An 8,481-nucleotide genomic window follows, 5' to 3' on the forward strand; every position below is an offset into this window, starting at 1 on the left:
CACACACACACACACATACATACATATATATACACATATACATATATATATATATATATATATATATACTGTATATATATATTAGGGGTGTAACGGTTCACGTATTCATACCGAACCGTTTCGGTACGGGTCTTTTGGTTCGGTACGCATGTGTACCGCACGAATAGAGTTTTTTTTTTTCTTCTCCTCAGGAAATTCAAAAAATAAATGCCGTTTTGACCGTCTTTTATGTGGCATGACAGATCGCTTTATAAACGCCTTAGAGAGCCGCTTCTGGGACGGTTCAGAAACGTGCTGGTATAATCCCAACACAAGCACTGACTAGAGTGGCCGCGATCAGCTCCGGTTCCCATGTCTGAGCCGTGCCGTCCCCCCGAGGTGCCGGTGTCCGCTCACAAGGCCCCAGAAGCAGCAGTGTCCGCTCACGAAGTTCCAGAAGCGGCGGTGTCCGCTCACAGTGCCCCCGAGGCGGCGGTGTCCGCTCACAAGGCTCTAGAAGCGGCGGTGTCCACTCACAGTTCCCCTGAGGTGGTGGTGTCCGCTCACAGTTCTCCCGAGGCGGCGGTGTCCGCTCACAGTTCCCCCGAGGCGGCGGGGTCCGCTCACAGTTCTCACGAGGCGGCGGAGCCCACCATTTCCCGTTCCAAGGCGGCAGCTTCACACACACCGCTGTGGTGGCCGCTGGTTCTGCCCTGGGTCCCCATCCCGCCAGCTCTGCCCCAGTCCCCAGGTCCCCCTCTATCACACGGACCTGGGCCCCCCATCCCTCCCCCTATTCCACCCCTGCTCTGCCGTCCCCCTGGTTGGTCGCTCTGGAACGTCTGGAAGCTGTTCCTTAGAGGAGGGGTCTTGTCAGGGTCTGGCGTCTGGTGTTTCTCCCTCTCACCACCAGAGGTCGCCATTTCCCATCCTCCCGGACTCCGTTACCTTCACTCCACTCACCTGGTCTCTCATTACCTTATTATTGATTAATTTGTCCCAGCTGTTTACCTGATTGCCTATCCCTTATAAGCTCCCTGTGTTTTCTGTTCTGGGCTCCTTTGTCTCACAGAGGTGTCGGATCATGCCTTTGATTGTGGCTGCCCTGTGCTCAGTTTATGTCTCGTGGTGAGCTTTTATGTTACTCTGGCTTTTTCCCCTTCGGGGTGGTTTCAGTTGTGTTTATTGTTTATTTTTGGGAGTTATAAATAAAGACACCCCATCTGCCTGCACTTGAGTCTTCGCCTCTTTCGAACCGTGACAGTTAGTTCACTAGAGAAATGAAGTCTAGAGAGGAGCTATTTTGCTAAATATTACAGCATATACTCATTACATTTTACTAAACCCGTTAGTCTTAATTACTTAATGTACAGTATGTTTAAATGAATCTGTTATGAAACATGCTATGACAGCCATTGTGTAATTGAATATATTTGAACAAATAGCTTAGAAATTTTATTATTTAAAAGTTAATTTAAAAAACTGCATTATGTGCAATTTACATGTTTGCATACAATTTTTTTTTTTAAAGTTTTTGAGTGTTAAAAATAAATAGCAATTAAATTTAAAATTGGGTTGTTAGGCCTAATTGTAACCTTATAATGTAAAAGGGCTCCCTATAGTTTTAAGCATAAGCTGAAGTAGATTTTTATCACTAAGAAAATGTAAACTATAACTGAATGTATTTAAAGAAAGAGCAACTTGTTCAGTAAAAAAAAAAAAAAGTTTAGTTTTTCCCCCTGCTGTACCGAAATCATACCAAACTGTGACGTTAAAACCGAGGTACGTACCGAACTGTCATATTTGTACACCCCAATACATATATATATATATTGATTATTGTCTTTTTTGAGTGTTAAAAATAAATAGCAATTAAATTTAAAATTGGGTTGTTAGGCCTAATTGTAACCTTATAATGTAAAAGGGCTCCCTATAGTTTTAAGCATAAGCTGAAGTAGATTTTTATCACTAAGAAAATGTAAACTATAACTGAATGTATTTAAAGAAAGAGCAACTTGTTCAGTAAAAAAAAAAAAAAGTTTAGTTTTTCCCCCTGCTGTACCGAAATCATACCAAACTGTGACGTTAAAACCGAGGTACGTACCGAACTGTCATATTTGTACACCCCAATACATATATATATATATATTGATTATTGTCTGTGTACACATTGAAAGATTCAGCTTTTCACATCAGAACTGTGAGTGTAAATTTCAACTTTCAACAAATACAAATATTACTATGCCAAGTTCTCAAATTCAAATCAGCTCACTCTCGAGTTTTGCTCCTCTTTTACCTTCATAAATTTGGCAGTGAATCCATTATTAAAGAGAAAGTACAAACTTAAAGGTAGTGTATGTAATTTTTCAAAAACACTTTAGAAAACTGATTCGGGCCGAATAGCAAAACAAACTTGTAGCCAATCAGCAATAAGGGGCGTGTCTACTCGTGAGGTGGAGGAGAGAGCTTTCAGTGCATGGGACGGACATTAGCCGAGCTGAGCGACAGAAAGATAGAGATGGCGGATAAAAAATAAAAGAAGAAAACGTCTGCGGAACGATAAGGCAAGAAGTAGGACCCGTGTAAATATCGGATCAGCTTTACAGCACTGCAGAGAACTCAAGGAGCGTTGTCCTGCGATCGGATCCCGAGGTTGCTTTGTTTCTTCTCAATAGGTGAGTAACACCGTGTCTACAACAGCTAAAGTCTGCCTACACTGGACACGATCAAACGACCGTTGAAAACCATTTGAAATGTGTGTCAGCACGTCATAAATAGAACCCGGCAGCAGTTTTCTGTCGGGAATTTGTTGCGCCGCGCCGCTCACGTCCGTAGACACAGTGTAACTTTGGTTTTGCTTTGTTGCACAGAACTATTCGTTGCCTGGGTTGCGTACATAAAGTATATGTGGGGCGAAGCTATCAAAATAGGGGCAAGACCCTTTTGGTGTAGGGGCGTGTTTGTTTTGGTGATTTCAAATATCAACATTGGCTACCAGAAATCGCTTACCCTGCCTTTAAGGCACAAATCAACATGTTTAATGGATCATTGGATTGAGATTATAATTGTCACAGAGCACAAAACATGATCATAAATCATCTAATGTTTCATCCAAACAGGATAAATAATATTAACTCATTGCAACAATTGTCTGCTTTTTTATTTCAAAATGTTTGTTTCATACAAAATCTGTTTTTAAATAAATGACACTATTCACTACCTGAGTTTTACGGTGTTTTTTAGATCTGTTCTCATAGGTATGCAGCAGTGATTTATGTAATTTTACACAATTAAAGCAATATTTTAAAGAGTCACTGACTGTGTTGCGCTCGAGTCTGTTTAAATCAACCAATTTCGAAAAATCTATCTCTTGAATGTTGAAGGAAAGACCTTCTTTAGCATTGTTGCTCAAAGGATGACAACATACCTGAAACAGAACAAACTGATTGATACGTCAATACAGAAAGCTGGTATACCAGGCTTTTCGGGATGCTTAGAACATTGTATGATATGGCATTAAATCCAAACTGCAAAAATGGAAGGAAGAGATCTGCACAGCTTATTCCTGGACTTGGCCAATGCTTTTGGATCCGTCCCCCATTCTCTCCTATTGACGGCCTTTGAGTTTTTCCATGTGCCAACGACCATTACACATCTGGTCAGAAACGACTTCAAAGATCTGCAATTCTGCCTTACAACAACAGAGTATACAACATAGTGGCAATCATTGGAAGTGGGAATAATGGCAGGGTGTGCCATCTCCTCTCTAGCCTTTACCATGGCAATGGAATTGATCATGAATATCATGGATGACATGACCACCCTGACCTCAACCATTGCATGTACCAAAAGTCTACTGGTAAAGCTTCATGCCAACATAACATGGGCGCGTATGAAGTTAAAACCCAGTAAATCTAGAAGCATATCCATTGTCAGTGGGAAACTCATAGACCAGAGATTCCACATCGATGAATCACCCATTCCAACGGTGTTGGAGATACCAGTCAAGAGCTTAGAGCGATGGTACAATGCAAGCCTTAAGGACTCAGATCAGAATGACCAACTGAGATTAAGAAACCATCAAAGGCCTGCTACAACCCTGCCCGGGACTGGAAAATGCAGGATGATCTGGACCAGAAGCTCAGCTTTCCATCTGAGATCATTACAACTAACCTCAGGCCAGACCTGATACTGTAGTCAACCTCACAGAAGTCCCTGTTCATTGTCGAACTAACTGTGCCATGGGAGGCTACAATTGGTGAAGCAAATGAATGTAAAAGGCTGAAGTACTCAGACCTATTAGCCGAAGCAGTACAACATGGCTAGTGAACCCAGTTGCTCGCTGTAGAAGTTGGGTGCAGAGGTTTTGTAGCCACGGCAACAACCAGGCTATTGAAGGGGTTGGGAGTCAGAGGACAGGCCTTACGACAAGCCGCTAGGTCACTGTCAGAGGCTGCTGAGTGAAGCAGCAACTGGCTGTGGCTAAAAAGAAAGGATCCCAAATGGGCTGCAAAATGACCTAGAGGGGTAAAAGCAGAGGGGAGTGCACCTGGGACACCAGGTGTCACTGTTGAGCTCTTTGGAGGTGTCGTGGGCCTATCAACGAAACACCAAGGAAGGAGGGCGCCCACCTGATGATCTCAATGAAGTGATTACCCCTACTCCCAACTCAAGATGTCAACAAAGTGCCGATTATTCTAAGGGATTGTACTATCAAGTTCTATACGCTCATCTAAAGTCAAGAGACTGAAATGTTGATTGTGTGTGAAAGTGTGTATTTCAGTGCCACACTCAGTCCTGCAGTATCATGTTACTAAGGCGCAGCTCATGTGTTCAATCATTTACAGCTCAATCAGCTGAACTCAAAGCAGCAGAAAGAGACTCAACACTTCAAACATACATTACATTGTGTTTCATGTGTGAGAGTCAAATATGATCTTACCACAGTTTCTCCAGTTTACAGTGAGGATTCTCCAGTCCAGCAGACAGCAGCTTGAATCCAGAATCTCCTAGTTTATTCAGAGACAGATTCAGTTCTCTCAGGTGTGAGGGGTTTGATCTCAGAGCTGAAGCCAGAGCAGCACAACCTTCATCTGTGACGCCACACTTACTCAACCTGTAGAGAACAATGACACACTCTTCACTCTCTCAGATCAGATCAGTTTAGCTGTGATAAATAATAAAGATAAATAATATTGCTTTGTTGCACAATGTCAGTGGTTTAAAAATTACAATTATTAAATTCCTTTTTTTGCAAATAAAATTTTAATTATTGACAAACCTGAATAATTGATTCCTATGCCACTTATCTGACTCTGTATCTCACGCTGTCACTGATTTGATATAAAACCACTGACCACTAAACTCTGAACAACATCTGTAGCACTGAAGATTTCTGAGCTTTTAACTTTGATTTTCTTAATGTTTTAACAGTGAAGTGATTGCTCTCAGTGATACTTACTGAACTGATCTGGATTCTTTAATCACAGGCAGCAGCTTCTGAAGAGCTTCCATTTGTTCATGTTTATTCTTCCCTTTAACAAATTTATAAAGATGAAACACATCCAGTTCCTCTTCTGATGTCAACAACACAAAAACTACAGCTAACCACTGAGATGAAGAGAGATTGGTTTCCTTTATTCTTCCAGATTTCAGATACTGTTGTATTTCCTCCACTAGTGAACGATCACCCAGTTCATTCAGAGAGTGGAACAGATTGATGGATTTCTCTGGAGAGTCAATGGTCCTGATCTTCTTCTTGATGTACTCAAGAGTGTCCATTTTTACTCTGCAGAGCCTCATCCACAGCTCTCTGATGCAGCTCAGACAATGAAACATGTTTAGACGAATTGAGTTTAAACCTGTCTTGAAGTTTAGACCATAAACTCTGTTTGGTGACTGTCTCAAACACATTTCTGTTGTGGTTTGTACAGGATAGGTGCACATATAGAGCTGCTAGATCTCATTCAGGAGTGTTGGGTTTCCCTGCGTCGCTGTTCCCTCATACAGACGCTCAAACTTCTTCATCAGATTTGATCTAAACCTGTTGAGGACTTCATGCCTGTAAAATTTAAATACTGCATTATTAAATAAGCTAAGTTAATGCATTCTGTAACATAATCAAATAATCTTTTACAGAAATATTAGACCTGAGATCAGTCTTTGTATCTTCACTCGTATAATCTAATGGCTGATTCACAGACGCGTCACTCCTCATAGACACACAGCTGGACTCTGCTTCTGATCTCTTCTGATGAACTGAACTATAACAGAGAGAGAATAAAGTGAATCAATTGAATTACCATATTTATCAAAGTACATACTCATATATTATTTAAATAATCACTTTAAAGAGCATTTCATGATCATTTCATTTACACTATTTTATTACAAAAGATGTTAAATAGAACTGAGTGCTTTCACAAATGTGTCTCTCTGTGTAACACTATATATGTTAAAATATCAGATAAATATATTTAAAGATGAAGATAACACTATTTTAACAATATAAAATGACATGCTATAACAATATTTATATAAAAATGTACCTGAGATCAGTCTTTGTATCTCCACTCTTAAACTTTATTATACGATCCATAGACGTGTCACTCCTCACAGACACACAGCTGGGCTCTGCTTCTGATCTCTTCTGATGAAATGAACTATAACAGAGAGAGATTAAAGTGAATCCTCTGAATTACCATATTTATCAAAGTACATACTCATATATTATTTAAAGAATCACTTTAAAGATCATTTCAGGACTATTTCATTTACAGTATTTTATTACAAAAGATGTTAAATGTGACATATCATGAAAATCAGACTTTTCCAGGTTGTAAGTGCTATAATCAGGTCTCCGGTGCATCTACCAACCAATGAAAGGTGAAAAAGATTAACCTAGTAACTCTTGTTTTGGGAAGCCTTTTTCTGCAAGTGTCTGAGAAAACGAGCGTGTCAGATTTCGCTCATCTAGTGATGTTGCAAAGGGATCTCATTATAATATTACCGCCCCTTAATCTGTCAGTTTCCACCCACGGCACCGTCATTGTGTTTTCACAAGCGACAACGGTGCACCAGCTCTAATGCCATGGCGAATGTTTGAGCGAAGCATGCTAACTGTTCTGAGTTTGGCTGCAGAGACGAGCACAGAACACTGTTTAGAGTCCCAGCCTCAGAGGAGACGACAGAGCAGTGCATTTATTGATTTATTTACTGTATATTACTGCTGCCACACAGATCTAAAACAAGCATGCGATTTATTTCCCAGCTGTTTACATTCACAGACATAACCCACTGTTTTTGTAACTCATGTGTGTTTTTAAAGTAAGCTTGTGTGTGAATGAGAACTTAGTTTAGTACTCGCATGCTGTGACAGCCACTTTCTGTGCGTGTGCTTCGGATGTGTGCGCTCAGAAAACCCTATATCAGAAGTTTAAACTAATATGCTTTAAAACACATGATTTCAGAGCGATAAACATGATAATCAGAACCAAAACAGATGTTTTTAGCAGGTCCGAGCTGTAATGGCGCAGCTCTATTCTGGAAAAGGGGCGGAGAGCAGCAGCTCATTTGCATTTAAAGAGACAGCCCTGAAAAACAGCGTGTTTCTGCTTTCAATCAAAATAGGCATTTTCAAAATTATATAATAAATTATCTGTGGGGTATTTTGAGCTGAACCTTCACATACACATTCTGGGGACACCTGAGACTTATATTATATGTTGCAAATGGGGCATAATATGTCTCCTTTAAATAGAACTGAGTGCTTTCACAAATGTGTCTCTCTGTGTAACACTATATACAGTATGTTAAAATATTAGATAAAGATATTTAAAGATGAAGACAACACTATTTTAATAATATAAAATGACGTGCTATAACAATATTTATATAAAAATGTACCTGAGATCAGTCTTTGTATCTCCACTCTTAAACTTTATTATACGATCCATAGACGCGTCACTCCTCATAGACACACAGCTGGGCTCTGCTTCTGATCTCTTCTGCTGAAATGAACTATAACAAAACAGATTTAATCCTTTATTATGATAATCATTTTCTTTTAAGGTCTTTAAGTATTTTTCATTAAAAAAATCTAAATCTTAATTTTAACTTAAAAACCTCCAGACACAAAAACACGATGGAGACTCCCATCTTCCATCATTCAAGGTGATTTAATACAGTGTTTATTCAAAGTACCTGCATCCTGGAGAAACATCTTCATCTGTGGATGTTTGTGTGTCATCCATGCTGAAACAGAATCTGATCTCCAGCACTGACTCTGAATGGAAATGACAAACAAACACAATAATTCAGCTGAAGGGATCCGGAGAGAAACAGGATCATGAGATGCAGAGTTCTCTCAGATACACATTGTTAGAGGAAATCTGAATGCGGAAGTCCCCTGAAAAGCAGAGACCTGAGCTCTCAGCACTCACTTTATTCTCACACAGATTCACAGCCTTTCTATGAAGCAGCTGCACATAAAATCATGGCTTA

At 40.1% G+C, this 8,481-nt stretch overlaps 1 long non-coding RNA gene across 1 annotated transcript; it reads right to left on the reverse strand.

Annotated features, from left to right (window-relative positions):
• Positions 1 to 5,944: 5,944 nt before the first annotated feature.
• LOC107565558 (uncharacterized) lies at positions 5,945 to 7,987 on the reverse strand. Its single transcript, XR_001606387.1, has 3 exons — positions 7,885 to 7,987; positions 6,129 to 6,242; positions 5,945 to 6,040 (listed from the first exon to the last, which is right to left on the reverse strand). It is a non-coding gene; the product is annotated as an uncharacterized lncRNA (long non-coding RNA).
• Between the last annotated feature and the right edge of the window lie 494 nt (positions 7,988 to 8,481).

This window comes from Sinocyclocheilus grahami, unplaced genomic scaffold (genome assembly GCF_001515645.1).
Source record: "Sinocyclocheilus grahami isolate Dianchi unplaced genomic scaffold, SAMN03320097.WGS_v1.1 scaffold1008.1, whole genome shotgun sequence".
NCBI classification, from domain to species: Eukaryota; Metazoa; Chordata; class Actinopteri; order Cypriniformes; family Cyprinidae; genus Sinocyclocheilus; species Sinocyclocheilus grahami.